This window comes from Rhinopithecus bieti, unplaced genomic scaffold (assembly GCF_001698545.2).
Source record: "Rhinopithecus bieti isolate Rb0 unplaced genomic scaffold, ASM169854v2 scaffold_55570, whole genome shotgun sequence".
NCBI classification, from domain to species: Eukaryota; Metazoa; Chordata; class Mammalia; order Primates; family Cercopithecidae; genus Rhinopithecus; species Rhinopithecus bieti.
Window position 1 is genome coordinate 29,050 of NW_016821707.1, and position 18,475 is coordinate 47,524.

General features: G+C 38.1%; 2 long non-coding RNA genes across 2 annotated transcripts in view; one reads left to right on the forward strand and one right to left on the reverse strand.

Moving 5' to 3' along the window:
- Positions 1-13,359, forward strand: part of LOC108520971 (uncharacterized) — a 27,931-nt gene extending 14,572 nt beyond the window's left edge. The window contains exons 3-4 of the long non-coding RNA XR_001883077.1: positions 9,919-10,111; positions 12,356-13,359. This is a non-coding gene — a long non-coding RNA (uncharacterized LOC108520971). The remainder of the gene's footprint in view (positions 1-9,918; positions 10,112-12,355) is intronic.
- LOC108520970 (uncharacterized) overlaps positions 1-18,475 on the reverse strand; it is a 106,454-nt gene that overhangs the window by 21,985 nt on the left and 65,994 nt on the right. The window lies entirely within an intron of this gene.

The following is an 18,475-nucleotide window of genomic DNA, read 5'->3' on the forward strand; positions in this document are numbered from 1 at the left end:
AGCCCGGGGGACAGAGCGAGACTCCGTCTCAAATAAATAAATAAATAAATAAATAAATAAATAAATAAATAAATAAAACATAACTCTCTATATTAAGAAGACTCCCAGTTCAGGTCGATAAATACCCATAGGGTCTATCTCTCACTGTGAACCTGCACAGGTAAGGGGCAGAAAACTTTCTCTCCATTAAGCACTAAGAAACTTTCCTTGTCACAAATTAAAGTCCTCTCTGGTGGCCAAGGATTTATCAGCAACCTTCTTCATAATGATCATCTTATGAATGGTGATGGAGAAAAATAAATCACTTCCTCTTGCTAATAAATTGCTCCAATTGCTTCAAAATGGCAGACTTTCTGCTGAAATGAACCTTCCCTAGGCCAATAATAATATTCCTAGAGAAAAACTGGGGAAATGAGGGGTTGAAGTGGGGTGGGTACCATATTTCCAGCATCTGAAGGGAAACAGCAACACATGGCTTCATCACCTTACCTATATTCTTCAACAGCCCCTAGAAGAGATGCTGACCTCAGATAAGCTGAGGTTCACCTTCACCCATCCAAAGAGTTACATCTTAATTATTCAGTTGAACTTTTATTATTTAGTAAACAAGAATATAAGTGCCCAATATTTGGTGTTTTATCGATTACAGCCTTTGTCTTAATTCTGTACAAAATACACAGAAATTTCTCTCCCAACAACATCCTCCCTCAAAATAAGCATATGCTTAAAAAAAAAAAAAAAAAATCACCTAAGCAGACTTTTCCAGGAAGCACATATAGTCCTTTTTATTCAAGGTAACATGCAGACCTGTTAAACTTTTCTTAAAATTTTTTAAAGACTTCAATAAAGGGAGCTCATATCCTCACCCAGTCTGCCTGACTTAAAGTAGCGTGAGGCAAGAATCATCCACATGCAGAGTTAAACAATGAAATTTTCCAAGTATATACATGCTGTGAGAATCAATAACCTCTTCTCAAACGAACAAATTGGTTTCAAGTATTCGGTTCACTGGTTACATCCAACAGCCACAATAAGAGGCCACCTCCCGAGTGAAAGGGAAGGTGAAGATGAATTCTTGAAAAATGCGTTCTCATCAGAATTCCTGTGCTTCTTACTGCATGGATGGTATTTGTAAACCTCTTCGGAAAGAATACTGAGTTTAATTTCAGGCAACCTTTTTTGTTGATTTTTTTCACTAACTTTAATTTTCTTATGTGAACTGATATACAAAGGCAATCACTTTCAGTGTAAAATTAAGAATGGCAAAAGTAATTTTACAAAAACTTCTGTAGAAATAACATCATCCAATTAAATTTATAGAATACACCCAAAAGAAAAACGTAAGAATATTCACATGAAGAAATATTAATCTAGTGCTCAGAAGACCAGAATATGTACTCCAGGGGCGTCAGGGGCAGGAACCAGGAAATAGAGATAAAAGTTGCTTTTTGAGACCTTTCTCGCCTTAACCCTGAATGCTTCATGCTCCCAAAGAATCCAGTTATGGAAACACAAATTACCTCATCCTCAATTTCACTTAAAATACAAAAAACAGGTTACACTTTCTTCTTTTTTTATTATTTTTCTTTGAGACGGAGTTTTGCTCTTGTCACCCAGGCTGGAGTGCAATGGCATGATCTCAGCTCACTGCAACCTCCGCCTGCCAGGTTCAAGCGATTCTCCTGCCTCAGTCTCCTGAGTAGCTGGGACTACAGGCACCCACCACCACGCCCAGCTAATTTTTGTATTTTTTTTAAGTAGAGGCGGGGTTTCCCCACATTGGCCAGGCTGGTGTCGAACTCCTGACCTCAGGTGATCTGCTCACCTCGGCTTCCCAAAGTGCTGGGATTACAGGCATGAGCCACCGCGATTGGCCACAGGTTACATTTTCAAGTGTTATTAAGTTGCTTATACAAATTTAAAGTCATAAGCATGACTTCAGGATCTGTGCTTTTTATGTCAAGTGCTCCTCTTTGTTGGAATTTTAACAATAAAGTTTCTTTCAGAGTGCTGTGCAGTATCTCATTTCATGAAAATAACTCATGGCATAATTTGATGTTTTCTGGCTTAGATTTCTCTTTGCAGCCAGGCTATTCTTTCTAAAATAAAACTGATATTCTCTAGAAAGGTTTGCCTGAAGCGATTGCCGTTTCTACTGAGCTATGTTCTGGGAATATTTGTCAGAAAATCTGGTCATTGAAAGCCGAATTGCCTGTATCCTTCGTTCCCAGGCAAATAACCTGTGTTTTCTCTTTTCTCCCTTCCTTCCCTCTCATTCCCTGAGGGCATCCACCCTTCTCTCCAGCAATCCCTGTGTGTCATCACCTCCTCAAACTGACTTTCCTCCCATGCTCTCAGAGGGCTTCTGCACCAATCCTTCTACCCTTGGAATCTCCTTTTCTTTTCTTCCTCTTGACATGGAATGTTAATATAGAAATTCTTGCAAAAATATGGCTACCTTTATAGTCTAGATAAATGAAAAATCTTCCTCCTAACTTGTGTTTTCTTTCTTTAAATTTTTTTTGGGGGGTTGTTTCCTAAGTTCTGGGATACATGTGCAGGGTGTGCAGGTTTTTTACATAGGTAAACATGTGCCATGGTGGTTTGCTGCATCCATGAACCTATCACCTAGGTATTAAACCCAGCATGCAGTAGCTGTTTTTCCTGATGCACTCCCTCCTGCTGCCATGCCACAGTAGGCCCTGGTGTATGTTGTTCCCCTCCCTGTCTCCCTGTGTTCTCATCATTCGGCTCTCACTTATAAGTGAGAAAATGTGATGTTTGGTTTTCTGTTCCTGAGTTAGTTTGCTGAGGATGATGGCTCCCAGCTCCATCCATGTCCCTGCAAAGGACATGATCTCATTCCTTTTTATGGCTGCATAGTATTCCATGGTGTATATGTACCATGTTTTCTTTATCTAGTCTATCATTGATGGGCGTTTGGGTTGGTTAATGGGATCACTGATGGGCAATTGTTTTGATTCCGTGCCTTTGCTACTGTGAATAGTGCTGCAGTGAACATACATGTGTATATATCTTTATAACAGAATGATTTATATTCCTTTGAGTATAAAACCAGGTAATGGGATTGTTGGGTCAAATGGTATTTCTGGTTCTAGATCTCTGAGGAATTGCCACACTGCCTTCCACAGTAGTTGAACTAATTTACATTCCCACCAACAGTGTAAAAGCATTCCTATTTCCCTGCAACCTTGCCCGCATCTGTTGTTTCTTGACTTTGAATAATTGTCATTCTGACTGGCATGAGATTGTATCCCACTGTGGTTTTGATTTGCATTTCTCTAATGATCAGTGTTGTTGAGCTTTTCTCATATGTTTGTTGGTGGCAGAAAAGTCTTCTTTTGAGAAGTGTCTGTTCGTGTCCTTTGCCCACTTTTTAATGGGATTGCTTTTTCTGGTAAATTTGTTTAAGTTTCTTGTAGACTCTGGATATTAGACCTTTGTCAGATGGATAGATTGCAAAAATTTTCTCCCATTCTGTAGGATGTCTGTTCACTCTGATGATAGTTTCTTTTGCTGTGCAGAAGCTGTTTAGTTTAATTAGGTCCCATTTGTCAAATACTTGCTTTTGGTGCAATTGCTTTTGGCGTTTTTGTCACAAAATCTTTGCCAGTGCCTATGTCCTGAGTCGTATTGCCTTGGCTTTCTTCTAGGATTTTTGTAGTTTTGAGTTTTACATTTAAGTCTTTAAGCTATCTTGAATTAATTTTTGTATAAGGTATAAGGAAAGGGTCCAGTTTCAATTTTCTGCAGATTGCTAGCCAGTTCTCCCAGCACCATTTGTTAAATAGGGAATCCTTTCCCCATTTCTTGTTTTTGTCAGGTTTGTCAAAAATCAGATGGTCGTAGATGTGTGGACTTATTTCTGAGATCTCTATCTTGTTCCATTGGTGTATGTGTCTGTTTTTGTACCAGTACCATGCTGTTTTGGTTACTGTAACCTGTAGTATAGTTTGAAGTTGGGTGGCATAATGCCAGCTTTGTTCTGTTTCCTTAAGATTGTCTTGGCTATACAGGCTCTTTTTTGGTTCTGTATAAATTTTTAAATAGTTTTTTTCTAATTCTGTGGAGAATGTCAATGATGGTTTAATGGGAATAGCATTGATTCTGTAAATTACTTTGGACAGTATTTTCTACTTAAGCACATGTACTTTCAAAGGGACATATATAGAAGAAAAGGAAAAGGGACCTATCCTAGCCAGCATATCACAGGGCTCATGAGCAGCTTCTTCCTTTGAATGGTCTCTGGGCTCTCCTCCATTCCCATCACTCTGGCCCACCCCACACTCACTACTAGAATTGCAGACATCAGAACATGGCTTGATGATATCTTTCATCCATGAAGCTCTGGAAATTGCTAGTAATTGGAATTCTCTTTCCTTTCATAGCCTCCAAGTCCTTCTCAAAGTTCATAGGACTTAGTAAATGTTAGGTCTTAAAACTACTATTTTAGGGACACCTCATCCATTCAACAGGCTTTTATGGACTGACTTAGAAGTACTACTAACAGTAATTTATTTTATTTACTGATAACCTTATACCCCTATTTGTTAAAGGAATTTTAGCATTATTAATAGCATTGTTGATGACAAGCCTAGCACCTAAGAAAAACTATGAGTTAGAACCAACTGAATTATAAACCTGATCTTTGATAAACAGTATAAAAGTTGAAGGCTCCTCCTTGTCTGTTTGCTTGCTTTTCACATTTTTTACCTTTCTGCATACTTATTTATTCAACAAATATTTGATAATCCCCTGCTACACATTCTATTAGGTGCGATGACTAAAACAACAGGCTAAAGCAGAGAGCTCCTGCCCTTGTGGAGCTTACAGTCTAGTAGAATAGACAGACAACCAAATACTGGGGGAGGGGTGTGTACAACTGCTACAATAATAAATGATGAAAAGGATGGGTACACAGTGCTATACTAGGAATAATCAGTCTAGTCAGAGAGGCCAAGGAAAGCTGAGTAAAGGTGGCAGAAAAGAATGTTCCAGGAGGAACAACATGTGCAAAAGCCCCATAGCAAAGGCAGCTTGGCAAGGCAAGGGCCTGAGGAGAAGTTGATGTTGGCTGGGTGCAGTGGCTCACGCACATAATCTCAGCACTTCAGGAGGCTGAGGTAAGCGGATTGCTTGAGCTCAAGAGTTCAAGGCTAGCCTGGGCAACATAGTGAGACTCCATCTCTACCAAAAAAAAAAAAAAAATTACCCAACCATGGTGGTACATGCCTGTGGTCCCAGCTACTCAGGAAACTAAGGAGGAAAAATTGCTTGATTCTGGGAAGTCAAGGCTGCAGTGAGCCATGATCACACCACTGCACTCCAGCCTGGGCAACAGAGAGACCCTGTCTAAAAGGAAAAAAAGAAGCTGATAATCAGGAACATATATAAGCAGCAGAGCGGGGTGCATGATGAGGCTGCACAGGCTAAACTTTATGTGGCTTTATAAGGAACACTGAAGGAAGCCTGAAATTACCTGAAAAACTTGACAGGATCAGTTAGGAACTTTAGATCAACTCTATAGTCATGGTGTGGAGAACCATTGGTGGCAAGAGCAGCTGTCCACCGTCTACATCTGGGAGGCCACTGCTGGAGTTCTCATGAGAAATAAGGGTCACTTACACTAGAGCGGATGGAGAGAGACTCAAGATAATGGTAGATGGGGAAGCTCACAGGATCTGGCGGTGGGTTGGATAAGAGGGCTGAAGCTCAGGAAGCATGGCTAAATGACACTTAGGTTTCTGATGGATCCTAGTTTAACTATTTGGTCCTTTGCTCTGTCATTGGCTGTTGCCTATGATTTTTAAGCATGAATTATTTTTTCTTCATGTTCCTACATCATCTTGAAGGGAAAATTCTCTATTGCTTCAAACCTAACAATGCAAGGAGTCCCTCAGCATTATTCCATCAATTTCCCCCAAATAAGATTCCCAAACAACTTCTGTTTCTAATTTTTTAAGTAAGTTTGATCTCTCCCCCATATACATTATTTCTGTCTAGTATAATTTCCTTCGTTGAAATGGGGAATCTCTAAGTGTGATATAGTGGTGAAAGATTTTTTGCTACAAATCATTGAAATCAACTTGAACCAACTTTGACACTAAAGAGAATTTATTACAAGAATATGAGAGTGTCTCATGCAATCAAATGCAGAAATGCAAGCAAAATGTAGGAGTAGGATGGAATCCCTCAGATTCTCTCTCCATATTATCTGTTCTTCTCTGTATGGTGGCTTCAGTCTCATCTTGGAAGGCCGGCTTTCTCCACACTTCAATCCACAAGACGGCCCCATGATAGCTCTTGTGTTTATATGCTCTGGTTTTCACCACAAGGACTGACCTTGTGGTTTGTTTGTCCTCAGTGTCTCAAGGATGGAAATGTAGCCTAGCTATGGGTCAGGTGTTCAACCTTCATCATTTAACTCTGGCTGGGGGGTGACTGGATACAAGAGTTCAAGGAAGAACTAGCCAACACTAATTCTGAGTTTTCAGAGAAGGGAGAATTGTTATAAACTTGGCAGACACCCCACATGGAGAAGGAGGGAAACAATAGCTCCTTTGCTTCAATGAACATGTATTAAGCACCAACCATGCTCCACAGCCAGGCTAGGCTTGTGGATATAAAAACAAGTACAAAAACTTCTACTTTCAAGGAACGTAACATGCAGCACTGACTGTGGACACACCTGTAAAGCGAGGCTCATTCTCACCCCCTCACTGTCAGTGTGGGGAGGAGGGAATTAAAAGGAATACAGAGCATAAGGGTAGCCAACGAAGTTACGAGAAAGCAGTCTAAATCAAGTACCAATAATAAGCAAAAGTAAAGAAGTGGGACCCACAAGAACTGCTGGAAGTTTGGGCAGCTGAGCTGACAAGAGTACAGTGTCTGTGTAGATGATGTGGTAAGAAATGAGGCTGAAAATTCACACAAGAGCCTTCGCTGAGGATTTATAAGTAAGGGGGAGGGATGAGTGAAGAACAAAGGGAATAGAAACACACAGGCCAGGCAATAGAAAGATTCCCTTCCAGACTTGTGGCTTGATTACCAGGTAGTTAACCTGCAGGCTGTACATTTCCAATTTTCCCCAACGCGTGACATGCCTGACACTTCGCAGATTTAGTTGTGTTTAATCTTTCCTTTTCAAACAAAGCAGAAACAAGCTACATAGTTAATGTAGTGACTTTGACCTACAAAAAAGAAAAGTTCATACTATTTCCTTCAGCTTCCTTATCCAGTACGATTTCCCTTCCATCCTTTATCCTCTCAAGCTCTTTGTTTCCTTTTATGATAAGCTTACATTCAGATTAGCTACCTCTCTAGAAAGCTTTCGTCTCCTTTTCAACTTCTTTTATTTCTGGCCTCCCCAGATTTTATTTTTGCATTTTCAGCACTCACTAAATCTCTATTCATTTCTCTGAGCATTGCGTCCATTTGAAATGCCTATAGCATTTTAAATCAACAGTATTATTTTTCACTTTTCCATTGTTCTCTCAATATGATCTCAAACTGCAGAACAGGAGATACTAAACCAATTTTACTTGAATAAGTAATTTAAGCACCATTCTTAAAAATACAAAAATGCTTTTAGAATTCACTCCTCTATTACAAAGAATATTTCTCCATAGGTATGAAAATTGGTTCTTAGCAAAAATATCTTAGATATCACAGTGGGTTTGTAATCTTCCAATCCTTAACCCTGTCCAACTGCATAAAGAGGTATATACCATACCTGTTGTGTAAAATTTCATGGGAAGAGGAGGCAATTTTTTTTAAGTCTTAAAAGTCTCCTTAGTGGGGCAATAATAAAAAGAAACAGAAAATGTAGAAGAAAACAGGTTTAGCTCTAACTTATACTTACATAGTGTATACATTTACAAAAGTTAAATGCAATCTTTAATTTGATCTCTACAAAAACCGAGGTGAATTGGCTACTTATTAACATCTTTCCCAACATGTAGATTGATTACCAGAAAGGTAACTTCCTAGTTGTGTGACTCTGATGGGAAATTCCCCTCCATCTGTGATAGCATAAAATACACATTTCTTTAAAGCAGGGATTCTCAGCTTCAGAACTACTGATATCTTGGGCATGATAATTGCCTGTTGGGTGCATCCCTTGCACTGTAGGATGTTCGGTACATCCCTAGCCTGTACAAAGTAGATGCCAGTAGGAACGTCCTATCACCAACTGATGGGACAACCAAAAATGTCTCCAGACATTGCCAAATGTTTCCCAGGTAGTGGGGTGGAAGAAATCACTCCTGATTTACAACCACTGATTTACAGCCTACTTAAAAGAAAGATTACTGTTTTTAAGTTCATAGGCAGTTTCATAATAGTCGAAAGTTACTGAGCATTTACTATATATCAGGCACTTTATATGAATTGGCTCTATAATCCTCCCAACAACCCTGTGGGGCAGATACTAGTATCATGCCCATTTATGAATAAGAAAACCTAGGCCATCAGCATTGTAGTTAGTAAGTGGCAAAGCTGGGATATCTGGGTACTTGTGTTATCACAAAGAAGTGCTTGAACTATTGACTCAAATATAACTATTTTCATTTATACAAAATTATCTGTATCATAATTATGATTATGATGTTGACTTTTAATTTAAACCCAGGTCTGAGCAATGAACCACCATGCTACACTATTGGTTTCAGAACTAACATGTTCTGAGCTATTCTCCTCAATTCTACATTATTTCTCCTCTGTTATCCCATTTTACATGCAAATATCAATTTCTGGTAGGTGCTGCTTTTTAGTCTATTCATTCATTTACTCAATATGCTTAAAATGAAATAATCTTAAAAACATATATAATAGATAAACAAATACGTTAATACATTTTTAAACTTATAACTATATGCTTAGTATAATTTCATTGCTGTAGAAGATTACATATACTGTAATCACACACCCACAAATACATGCAGAAAAAAGGCCGAAAATGCACATATCAACTTCACAGGATTTATCTATAGGAAGTAGGATGATGAACATTTCTAATTTTACCTTTTGTTTACCTATATTTTCAACCTTTGCTGCAACAAAGAAGCTTTTGAAATTATAAAAATAATTTTTTAAAAGATTTGATGAGTTAGATGAATAAGGATAGAATTTTGGGAGGTAGCAAAAAATATTTTGTTAGGTAAGTTCCCTAAATTTGAATTGCTTACACACTAACAGGAGTACCATGTCCACAGATAACTAGAAACTAGACCAGTGGTTCTTTGTTTTCTAATTTTCTACTGAGACTAAATCATACCCTTTTCCAAATTTTCAAGAATAATTAAATTTAGGGACAATATTTAAAGCTTTGTCCTTGTACATTTTCTTTAAATCTTAGATATCTGCCTCTACTTGTTTCCAGCAAGACTACAAAAAGGCAAAATGAATAACTGAATTAGAAGCAAATAAGTATTTTGGAAAAACTTGGACATCTAAGTAGATTACTTAATTTGTGGGACTGGTAGTCATACAATCATATTATTTTCTTTTTGGATGATTGAATTAAAAATAAGTAGTTCATGACTTCCAAATACAGTGACAGCAAAACAAGGTCGAACTAGATTGAGTTCAAGGGTAGGCCCTGCACCTGATTTTTTTCTTTATAACTCCCATCAATTGGCATGCTGTGGAAGCAAATCATGTTGTTAATGGATTTAATGAATGAATACAATGAAGAAAGTGTTATAATGTCTTAAGAAGAATAAGTAAAACAACTGGCATGAGAATTGAGAGGAGAGATGCCAGGCTGAGTTGTGGGGACAGAGACTGGCTAGTTGTTCACCAAACAGTGTCTTCTTTCTCACCTGGAAATGCAGTTAGACAACATTCCCAGCATGCCTTGCATTTAGGTGTGGAAATGTGATCTGTTTACGTCCATAGGAATGTGGGCAGATGGCAGAAAACCACTTCTCAATCTGGCCCATAAAACCTACCAGCTGAAGAAAGAGGACCATGAGCACCTGGTGGAAGGTGGAGCCATGGAATGGAAGAAGCCGGAGTCCAAGAAACTCTGCCAGAATAAAAACTGCCCAACTGGGAACATCTATACTGGACTTCAGACACAAGAAAATAGGTATGTTACACCTCTGGAATTTTGGAACTGTTTGTTACATCAGTTGGCTACCCTGACTAATACATTTGGTTTAACCTGAAACCACAAATGCTCAGAACCAACCCTGGAACTGGAAGCTTTTTCCATTAAGTGGATTCATAAAATCTCTAGCTGATGCTGCCATCAATCTGTTTTGCCTCTGGAGACAACAGTACCACTGTTATTAGGATAAAGGCAGGTGTGTGAATAAAGCACTTAAGGTCACAGCTGAACTAAGATATATGGAATAAGAAAATTCCCTTGAACCAAAAGTACTTAAAGAGGCCTCTCTTTATTTTCATGTACCTTTAAATACTACAAAGGGTTTGCTTGTTTTCATTATTGGCAGAAGATAAGCATTAGCAAGAAACATTGCCAGAAATACAGCAAGAACAAAAATGCATCTGTGAAAAAATATGGAGAGGGGTTGCCCAACAGACCCAGGGTATCATTCCAGCCCATCTATGCCATCCCATTTCCAATTAACATTTACTGAGTACACCCATGTGAGTCAATGTGCTTGTTATTGGAGATATAAAGATGAAAGAGGCAGCCCCTGCACTCAGGAAACACCACGTGCAGGAGACGAGCATGTGCACAACCAACTCTATAGTGTGAAAATATTTCCAGGCTATTCAAATAGGCATAGCGGGACACTGAAGAACAAGTGCTTAGCTCTACCTGGGATGATTTCACAGAGGCAAGTGGTTCTTAAGAGTCCCAAGTCTACCCTTGACAAAATAGCAACTTCTTTGCCTTTTCTCCCATTATACATAAAATAACAGCTTTGGTTGAACACTAGCTGATTATCCAGAGAAGAAGGTGCAATAAAAAAAAAATATGGAGGCTCCCTTATTATCAAGAATTTGAGTACATGTCACCTATTTATCTGTATTTGCTAGTCAACATCTGTTAATGCTATATAAATGCTAGAAAAAATAAAGAGCTTACACCTTATTAAATTTACAATAAACATAAATTTACTGTATTTCTCCCTGTAGTCAACAAATATCTTGAGGGAGACACTTCGAGACTATGCAAATCTCTTTGTTCCTCTAACCTTTGCCCACTGTGTCTAGCATTCATCCATGGATCCATCTGCAACAATTACCACTGTGGAGGTTGCCTAGTGGCAGTTTTCTCTCATTCTTTCCACATTTATTAATTGAAATTCTATGCAAAAAAAAAAAAAGAGCTGCCAGTTTTCCATGCACAGTCAATCTTTCTTCTCATGGATTACATATTTGAGAATTCACCTGCTTGCTAAAATTTATTTGTAACCCGAAAATCAATACTCATGTCATTTTCTTGGTCATTCACAGACGTGTGCAGAACAGCAAAAACTTTGATAACTCAATGTGCATGTTCCCAGCTTAAATCAAACAAGGTGATACTCTGCCCTTCCTGTTTCAGCTCTCATCCTGTAAACAAGTGCCCTTTTTGCAGTCTACTGAGTGCCATATTTTTCATATTTTTGTGCCTTTTGTTGGTCATTTTGCTGTTTAAAATGCCCTCAAACATAATGCTGATGTGCTGCCTAGTATTCCTAAGTACAAGAAGGCTATGACAGGCCTGCCAGGGAAAATAACATCCATTAGAGAAGCTTCACTCAGGCATGAGTTACGGCACTGTTGGGGGTGAGTTTGATGTTAATGAATCGACAAAAAATATTAAATAAGGTGTTTTTAAACAGAAACACACATGAAGCAAGATTATGTATTGATTAGTTGGCAATAGCTCACAGAAACCTAAACCTATATTTCCCCTAAGAGCAATGGGTCAGTATTTGCTAATTCAGTGTTCACAGTGACTTTATAAAACACAATTACCATGAATAATGAGAATTGACTCTATCTCTTCAACCAATTATTTATTGGTGTCACTATGAACTCATGGTTCATATTTACATTATTTTATGGACTACAATCCAGTACTATCATTATGTATTTTTTGGCTTAAATTTTTCCATCTTTGGCCATTTGGATAGCAACTTTATAGTGGAAAAGTCTAGTGGTGATCATTTCCACCAGGTGATCAACACCAATATCACTAATAACAATACATTCTGGCATCATGAAGGCCATGATTTGATGCACCTAGAAGGATGAGGCACCATTTCTGTGGTACTCTTGACAGGGATGCATCATCTCAGTTCAATCATGAGAAGATTCCAAATGGCCCAAACTGAGGGATGTGCAGCAAAATAACAGATCAGTACTGTTCCAGGTGTCAGAATCATGAAAGACAAGGAAAGGTGGAGAAGCTGTTGCAGACAACAGGAGACCAGAGAGAAATAACAACTAAATGCAACGTGGAATCCTGAGTGGAATGTTGGAAACAACAACAACAAAGAGACAGGAATGGGAACCTTCAAAGTGAAGTTCAACTGAAATCTGTAGTTTATGGTACTGTACTAATGTTAATTTCCTTGTTGTGATAATTATACGATGGCATGTAAGATGTTAACAGTGGAGTGGCACAAGGACATATAGAAACTTTCTGTACTGTTTCTGCAAATTTTTTTTGAAAGTCTAAAAGTAGTTCAGAATTTTAACCATTGGGTCATCTTGCACACACCTGGTTGCAGAATTTGTGGAAGGCAACAGGGAGGAGGTGGGTGAGAAATTCAGTTTTGGAGACCATTACTTTAGTGAAGTGTTCCATCTTCCAGATAGTTTCTCTAAATCCAAAAAGAAATGTGAGGAATAGTACAGTAAATAAATGCCTTCTATTTTAAGATATTACAGAAGGCTTAGTTGTTTCTAGGCAGGAAATTTCACTTCTAGCTGTTGACCTTAGGCAAGCCATCATTTCAGTTTCCTCATCCATAAAATGAAGGGACTGAAAGGAATAATCTTATATCTCAGATTCCTTAGAACATAAATTCTTATGATTCTAAATTAAACTTGTTATTCAGCATTTGAAATCAGGTTCTGCAAGAATACTCTTTTGGATGGTTATTTATTCTGCTTTCTTAGTAAAAAGCAGCAGTATTGACATATTACAGAAAATCTAGTAAACAAATCATCATCGTTTGAGGAAATTCTGTGGCAGTGCTCCCTGAAGCTCATCTACAAGATAGATACAAATTACATACTCATAAACTATATAAACATACCTAAGAGATCAAGAATTATGCAGCTCTTTAAAATGTGTAAGTTGCTAGGCCCGGCGCGGTGGCTCACGCCTATAATCCCAGCACTTTGGGAGACCGAGGCGGGCGGATCACGAGGTCAGGAGATCCAGACCATCCTGGCTAACACAGTGAAACCCTGTCTATGCTAAAAATACAAAAAAATTATCCGCGTGTGGCGGCGGGAGCCTGTAGTCCCAGCTACTAGGGAGGCTGACGCAATTAGAATGGCGTGAACCCGGGAGACGGAGCTTCCAGTGAGTTGAGGCGCCCCAGCTACTCAGGAGGCTAAGGCAGGAGAATGGCGTGAACCCGGGAGGCGGAGCCTGCAGTAAACCGAGATCGCGCCACTGCACTCCAGCCTGGACGATCAAGCGAGACTCCGTCTCAGAAAAAAGAAAAAAAAGAAAGTATAAGTTGCTAAAACATTACATGGAAAAGCAGGTTATAAAAGTGCACATATGCACATATATAATGATCCCAGAAAAACATTTTCTCACACAAATATTTTTAGATGGGGGTGTGGTAAAACTTCTGATAATAGTCTTGACTGTTATTTTATGAGACATAAGTCACTGATATAAGAAAAATATGTGCTATACACTGATAAAATGTAGCATTCCGAATAAACGATAAAATATCTATATATGTTAATCATCCTCATATCATAATGGAAATCATAATTTTGTCAGACATTGCTAAATCAGCTGAGAACTTTAACTCCTGCCTATTTCATAAGTGATTCCATTGGGGAAATACCAGAAGGGTAGGATGAGAATTAAATCAATGGATTTAACAGCCCTCAGTGTGTGATCACTTCACCAGGGTTTCAGAGGGAGGCAGGGGATGGGGAGATTGAATGTGAATCATTTGTGGGTTCACGAGACAATTTCTCTTCCTTCTTTTTTCATGTGACAAATCCATCAGTTTAGCTGAACAGTAAAGAAGGAATGAGAGACAAGGTTAAAGACAAGAATGGAGTTCAGTTTGTAGCATTTCTCATGGGTAATAATTCTCTGCCTCATTTAATACAGGCAAGAAAAGTACTCTGTTAAGAATTTTAAATTTAAATATTTTGAGCCACAATTAACACACATTAACTTATTTATTTAAAAGCTAATAACTCATTAGACTTAAAATAATCCTCTAATCACTAATAAATTCAATTTAAATATTAAGATCTATTATTAATAAAACAAACATGGTGACCAAATTAGCATAGGATAAACATCATGGACTCTTGTCGTCCTTAATTAACTTGGTCAAATAATTTCTTTCTCTGGGCCCTATTTCAGCATCTCTAGCATGGAAATAATGTAGGTTATATCACATTCGATTATAGTGAAGATTAAATAAAATAATGTACATAAAATGGTTGGTATGGTATCTAATAAATGCCCTATATGTATAAACTATTAGTATAAAGTAACTTTTAAACAGATAAATTACATAGGTATATGTGTACTTAATAAATGTGTGAAGAAGATGGGAAAGAAATATAGCAAAATATTAACAGTGGTTATGTGTGGGCAGTAGGGTTATGGTACTTATGTTTTTATTTATTAGATTTCTTTATTTTGCCAAATTCCTACAATAGACAGATATTTCCTGTATAATGAAAAAATATATTGTTTTACAAACTAAGCAAAGTAAATAAGAACTGTAAATCCACAAATACATTTATTTATATCTTTTTTTATTTTCAGTGATCCATTATCTAATTATTTCTGACCAGAGAAAAAGATAGATATTGACAGTTTATTTTCACTTTATCTTAATAGAAGTTGGGGTGGGCTTACCAGGCATCTTCATAGACAGAAATGCAGGATAATAAAAAATTAATTGGGGAAGGGTGAAGAGCAAAGGAAGAAGATCTCCAGGAAGAGGCAGAACTAGAAAAAAATGAAGAGACAGGAAAAGAATTAAGAAAGGGGGCATTGCCAAAATTCTCACAGACCAAAGAAAGGTTGCCAACAGAGCATCAGAAGAAAGAAAAGATCAGATTTTACTGCGGAATATTTTGTGCAAGAACCATCCATAGGAATTTTTAAAACTCTATTGGAGACTTTTGGACTCCAGCCCTACATGTGTGGAGCTTGGAAGTTGCTACTCTACCTTAACATTAAGCTGAACAAACTAAAACATCAAAAATTCTTCTTAAGTTTGTAAAAGAAGCGAGATCACAATTGCCATAAATAAATCGAATACCTGGTAATATAGCTAACAAGGGAAGTGAACGATCTCTACAGGAACTACAAACCATGGCTTCAAGAAATCAGAGATGACACAAACAAATGAAAAAATATCTCATGCTCACGGATAGGAAGAATCAATATTGTTAAAATGGCCATACTGCCCAAAGCAATTTATAGATTCAATGCTATTCCCATTAAACTACCACTGACATTCTTCAGAGAACTAGATAAACCTTTTGTTTTGTTTTGTTTTTGAGACAGTCTCACTCTGTCACCCAGGCTGGAGTGCAGTAGGACAATCTCGGCTCACTGCAACCTCCACCTTCTGGGTTCAAGTGATTCTTATGCCTCAGCCTTCCAAGTAGCTGGGATTACAGGTATGCACCACCATGCCCTTGGCCAAGCTGGTCTCAAACTGGCCTCAAGTGATCTGCCCGCCTTGGCCTCCCAAAGTGCTGGAATTACAGGTGTCAGCCACTGCACCTGGCCCAAAACTGTTTTAAAATTCATATGGAACAAAAGAAGAGCTCAAATAGCCAAGGTAATTCTAAGGGGGAAAAAAAAAAAGCTGGAGGCATCACACTACTCAACTTTAAACTATACTACAGGGTTACAGTAACCAAAACAGCATAGTACTGGTATAAGAATAGACACATAGACCAATGGAACAAAATAGAGAACCCAGAAATAAGACTGCACACCCACAACTATCTGATCTTTGACAAACCTGTCAAAAACAAGCAATGGGGAAAGAATTCTCTATTCAATAAATGATGCTGGAAGAACTGGCTTAGCCATTAGCAGAAAATTGAAACTGGATCCTTTCCTCACACCATATAAAAATTTTAACTCAAGATGGATTAAAGATTTAAATGTAAAACCTAAAACTATAAAAACCCTGGAAGACAACCTAGGCAATACCATCCAGGACATGGGCATGAGCAAAGATTTCATTACAACACCAACAGCAATTGCAACAAAAACAAAAATTGACAAATGGAATCTAATTAAACTAAAGAGCTTCTGCACATCAAATGAAACTATCAATAGAGGAAACAGACAACCTACAGAATGGGAAAAAATTTTTGCAAACTATGTGTTGGAGTGATCAGACCCAGCACCAGGTCATGGGGGTAGCAAAGTCCGGCAGAGTCAAAGGATTGAGAAAAAGTTTGAGAAGTAAAGTGGGACCAAGGTGTCATCGTGATTGTGGAGGCTGTGAAGGCCCTGAGCTCTGGGAGCCCACGCTATTTATTAGTAATCCAACAAAGCAACAGGTGGTGAGAATGCAGGGGTCAAAAGGGCGTGTTGCATTAAGCACATGATTTACAGATGTGATGGTTTAGCAGTTTGCTCTGCTACTTGAGATAATGGAGAGCAGGTTCTTTTAACTCAAGATACAATTGATCCCAGGAGAGCAAGGGGCAAGGAGCCAGCAAGTCTAGACACATTCCAGAGCCACAAGCCCTGGATTCTATCCAAGCCACAAGGGATTTTATGCCCTGGGCTTAGATTATGGTGAGTCAGGGTAGCCTTCCATCCTTTAGCACAGAACTTGGTGTTCCAAAGGCCACAAGGTGTTTTAGACCCTGGACCCCGGACATGTTCCCAGACTCTTTTACATTATGTCCGACATGCAAGCCCTGCCTCAGCTTCTCCCAACAGTCACCTTTTCCCAACAACTATGCATCTGACAAAGGTCTAATATCCTGCATGTATAAGGAACTTAAATTTACAAGAAAAAAACCCCATTAAAAAGTAGGCAGAGAACATAAACACTTTTCAAAAAGAAGACATACATACAGCAGCAGCAAGCATAGAAAAGAAACTCAGCATCACTGATCATTAGAGAAATGCAAATAGAAACCACCATGAGATACTATCACACACAAATCAGAATGGCTATTATTAAAAAGTCCAAAATAACAGATGCTGGTGAGGTTGTAGAGAAACAGGAATGCTTTTCCACTGTTGGTGGTAATGTAAATTAGCTCAACCATCGTGAAAGACAGAGTGGTGATTCCTCAAAGACCTAAAGACAGAAATATCATTTGACCCAGCAAACCTATCACTGGGTATATACCCAAAGGAATATAAATCATTCTATTATAAAGTCATATGCATATGTATGTTCACTGCATCACTATTCACAAAAACAAAGAAATAGAATTAACCCAAATGCCCATTAATGACAGACTGGATAAAGAAAATGTGGTACATATACATCATAGAATACTATGCAGCCATAAAAAAAGAATGAAATCACGTCCTTTGCAGGGGACATGGATGGAGCTGGAGGTCATTATTCCTTAGCAAACTAACAGAGGAACAGAAAACCAAGTATCACATGTCCTCACATATAAGTGGGAGCCGCACAATGAGAACACAGGGACATACAGAGGGAAACAACACATACTTGAGCCTATCAGAGGTGGGAATGCAGGAAAGAGGGGATCAGGAAAAATAACTAATGGATACTAGGTTCAATACCTGGGTGATGAAATAATCTATTCAACAACCAACCATGACACATGGTTACCTATGTAATAAACCTGTACATCCTACACATGTACCCAGAACTTAAAATAAAAGTTTAAAAACAAAATTATTTCCTTTGTGTTGATTTTAATAGCCTGAAGACTATAGACCTTGGTGATATCTTTTTGCAATGAATCTCTGAGAAGTTCTCTGAACTTCTTGTATTTGGATGTCTAAATCTCTAGTAAAACAAGGAAAGTTTTCTTCAATTATTCCCTCAGATAAGTTTTCCAAATTTTTGCTTTTTCTTTCCCTTCATGAACACTAATTATTCTTAGGTTTGGCCATTTTGCATAATTCTATATTTTTTGGAAACTTTCTTCATTTCTTTTAATTTGTTTTGTTTATTTTTGTCTGATTGGTTTAATTCAAAACCCTTGTCCTCAAGCTCTGAAATTCTTTCTTCTATTTGGTGTAGTCTGTTGTTAAAACTTTCCACTGCATTTTGTAATTCTCTAAAGGTTCTCTAAATTTCCAGAA